General features: G+C 45.5%; 1 long non-coding RNA gene across 7 annotated transcripts; it reads left to right on the top strand.

Moving 5' to 3' along the window:
* Positions 1–679: 679 nt before the first annotated feature.
* On the top strand, positions 680–3,289 carry LOC123189062 (uncharacterized). Of its 7 annotated transcripts, XR_006495553.1 has the most exons (4): positions 680–1,314; positions 2,378–2,480; positions 2,643–2,653; positions 2,828–3,289. It is a non-coding gene; the product is annotated as an uncharacterized lncRNA (long non-coding RNA). The 7 variants fall into 7 exon arrangements; XR_006495559.1 differs by having other exon boundaries at positions 680–2,480; positions 2,643–2,702; XR_006495558.1 differs by having other exon boundaries at positions 680–2,480; positions 2,643–2,727.
* Positions 3,290–3,838: the final 549 nt, after the last annotated feature.

Here is a 3,838-nt window from a genome sequence, read left to right as displayed (position 1 = left end):
TGAAGATTACAAGCGCAATATAGTGAATTCAAACCAAAAGGAGACACTAATTACAAGATTCAAAATGCATCGATGCACAAAATCCAAAAAAACAACAAGAACAGAGGAGCGGACGAAGCTCATACACCCGCACAGATTTCACAGAAATTGAAACCTGTTTCCTAAAAATTATACATATTATAGAGTAAAAGGGAGCGATTAAACAAACGCAATCAAAGAATTCCTACTAACAAACAACATCCAAGCGCGAAAAAGTCACATCCGACACAACCACGAATGAACAGAGCAAAGCTCGCCCGCCAAATCGCTCGATTTGCGCAGATTTTAGTCGTTGTTCCTGTAAATCGCAAAGAATAAAGGTCAACTAGCGTCCAAAAAGAAATTATATCATCCCGCGACACCTAATTGCACACAGAACTCATGGACGGACCGCAAAACTGCGAAGCAATTCTCTCGCAAAGCATTGCAGTGCTCAATGTATAGAGATGTAGTGCACTTTCGTTGAGCGTGTAGTTCAGAAATGTTACCGGAATAACTATTCTATTAATATTAGCAGAATAGACTGGCTATATATATAAAAAGAGTAACACTATTCTAATCACAGAATCAGAATAACTACTCGGATCATGATCGGGCCCATAAGAGGGCGCGGAGATGTTCCTGATCTGAAAAAGCCAGCCCACCCGAACTTCCCGTAAAAGAAAAAAATCCCTCGGCGGCCACCTTACCCACTCCCCCCGCGTCCTCCCACGATCCTTCCCGGCCAACCTCCCGCCGCCGCCTCCCTGGCTCCGGCGCGCCTCCCGCCGCTAGCCCCAGCGTGCTTCCCACCGCTGCTTCCCTCGGCCCCGGTGCTCCCCCGCTGCCGCCTACCCTGGCCGCGACGCGCCTCCGCCACTGCTCCGCCCAGCCTCCATCCGCCGCCCCCTGACGCGCCTCCCGCCGCCGCCCTTCCGGCCCCGACGCGCCTCCATCCGCCGCCCCCTGACGCGCCTCCCGCCGCCGCCCTTCCGGCCCCGACGCGCCTCCTGTTGCCTCCGCCACCTGCTTCAACAACGGCGCCGGCCACCTCCACCTTCTTCCACCTGCAGCCACCGGCCTCCTACCACATTAAGCGACCGCCGCGACCATCCTCCACCTGCTGCTGTAGCCTTCCTATCCGACCGCCTCCACGACACGCTGGCCTTCGTCTACCTCTGGCTCCGCTGCTGCCCAAGGCCGTGTGCGCGATGACGGCCCATGTCGTTTATCGTCCTGGTTTCGTACACGCTGACGAGTGATGCCCCGATCCAGCTCCTCCATCCTCCAGCCACGGCAAGTCCAAAAGAAATACATTCAGTCTAGCAAGCCAAATGGTTGACTACCAGCCCATGCGTGGATTGGCCCCGACCTGCAGCTGGAGGAGGCCGCGACCTTCGGCTGTAGGAGACGTCGACCTACAGCTGGAGGAGGCACCGACCTTCAGCTGACAATTTTGAGAAACTAGCTACTTAGAAAATCTAACTTGACACCGTACTTGTTTTTGTTCTTCAGAAGTTCAGGCAACTAGGTTGCTCACTAGGAAAAGCCTGAACCACCATGAACAAAAGCAATTTCGTGGCTGAGGCCCAGCAAATGCAAAGCTTCGTCATCTTCATAGTAGAGAGCTTTCCTTACTTGCTTGCTTGCTTCATGCCTACAACATGCATGCACTTTCTGTGTAACCAAAGAAGTCAGAGACCTCGGGGGAGGCATGTGGACTGTAAGGCAAAACAGGCACATGGACTCAAGGACTTGTACATCGGTGAAATATGAAGCATTTTTCGGGCTTCAAGTTTGAGAAGAAGATGGCATCAACGAGGAATGGAGCCGAGGGAGGTCCATAGTTGCGAACATCGCCGTCTCAACGCTTTTTGGAGCGCCTCTTGAGGAATCTGATAAGAAACGTGGAGTCTGCTCCTGTCACTACTACGTACTCCCTCCGTCCGAAAATACTTGTCATCAAAATTGATAAAGAGAGATGTATCGATAACTAAAATACGTCTAGATACATCCTTTTTTATTCATTTTGATGACAAGTATTTCCGGACGGAGGGAGTACAAGGAGGAAATCCATGTGTTAGGTGTTTAAAATGCTAGCATAAATGTGTGGTTGATTGATTGGCAGCCATGTCAGAGCCATAAGTGAGAATACAAATGCAATAGCAAAGCTCCATGATTAGCAATTCTCAGTCATCGATCCTTCTTTTTTTGTAGATGAACATTTGTAGTGAAGTAATCAATCAAATTGTTCAACAATATTTCCTCAGTATATTCCTTTTTGAGCCTCTATGTACAGACCATTCACTGTATCTCTCTTTAAGGAAAACCAACACCTTTGTGCCACATACCTGTGCAGTTGACGATTTGGCCGGCAGCAGCAACATTTCTTGGCATGTGGGTGCTGGTTTTGGCGGGCAAGCAAGCAGCAACGAGCAGCTGCAGGCAAAAGCTACTAGCAGGTGAAAAAATAATTCTAGATCAACAATGTTTTACATCACGACCTCACTTGTTCATATTTTGATGGTAGGATGTTAGATTTAGTCGACAGTTGATGGTGTCATGTCATTCCTACTATTGAATGCACTCTAAATTTGTATGGTCAATGCTATGGATTATTGAAGCGGATGGACAGGTTTGTAGAATACTCAACCAGATGTGTTAGTCTTCACACAACAACAGAGGTCGTTTTCAAACAGTAGCAACAATGTACATCTTCTACAAACAAAAGAAGGGAAAATATGCTAGTCTTGCTGCTTATCTAATCTTAATTTTGAACTGACAAAAAATTATTGATCTGAACTGGCAGGTGTTGATTGGCTCCTCTGACTCCCTTCGTGATGCCACTCACCTCGCGTCGGTGGACCAACGCGGTCGCTGGCAGAATCCTTTTGTTCAGTATCCAGCGCAAGCAATCTGAATCCCACGCGCAAGCCTTCTGTTGCTGAGTCAGCCCTCCTTCTGCTGACTGCTTCTGCAGTAGCAAGTCGCGCCACCTGCACCTGTTATCACCACAAGACGTTCTACTACACCTATATGTTCTACTACGACTAAACGCCGGCGGTGGTGAAGTTCTACTACGGCTATATGCTAAGTTCTACTACAGTTGTATGTCAGCGACCATGAAAATTCTACTACAAATGTACGCCAAGTTGTACTACAGTTATACTCCTGTGTGGTTACATGACATGTGTGTGCGTGTGTGTGCGCTTGTAGGATTGTTGGACGTGTGTTGGCCTAAGCAATAGGCTTGCTCTCAACACCATATCCTTATATTTTTCTCTCTTGCTATTTACTTCACAAAAATGTACGCATACTTTTTTCTCTCTCTAAAAAATGTGCGCACGCGAGTGAAAAACCTAGATTTTCGAATTAAAAAATGATCATTTCAAAAGCTATAAAAAGAAGGATTTCCCTGTTTCAAGAAAAAACCTTGGGGTTCAAATTTAAAAGACAAAGAAATTGAAAGTTTATTAGAAACCCAAGAAGGTAGAATGAAAAAAAAAAGCATCTCATTTTTTTAATAAAGACGGGATATTCTCCATTAGAAAAAACCCTAGAAGTTCGATTGAAAAAATGGAGCAGTACCATGTTTATACAAAATTCAAAATTTCCTGCTTATTAAAGAATGAAAACAAGAATTTCAAAATAAAATAACGCGGTATTTCAAAATCTTAAAATAGAACAGTTCAAAATTCATAAAATGGATTTTCACCATTTCTAAAGAAAAAACTTTCAAAGTTCAAATTTAAATAACAAACCAGTTTAATACTTATTACAAAACTAGGAAACCAAGAAGTCCAATTTACAAAAATAGAGC

Source organism: Triticum aestivum, chromosome 2A (assembly GCF_018294505.1).
Source record: "Triticum aestivum cultivar Chinese Spring chromosome 2A, IWGSC CS RefSeq v2.1, whole genome shotgun sequence".
Classification (NCBI taxonomy): Eukaryota; Viridiplantae; Streptophyta; class Magnoliopsida; order Poales; family Poaceae; genus Triticum; species Triticum aestivum.
Note: the sequence above shows the minus strand (reverse complement) of the source record. Positions and strands in the feature narration are given on the sequence as shown.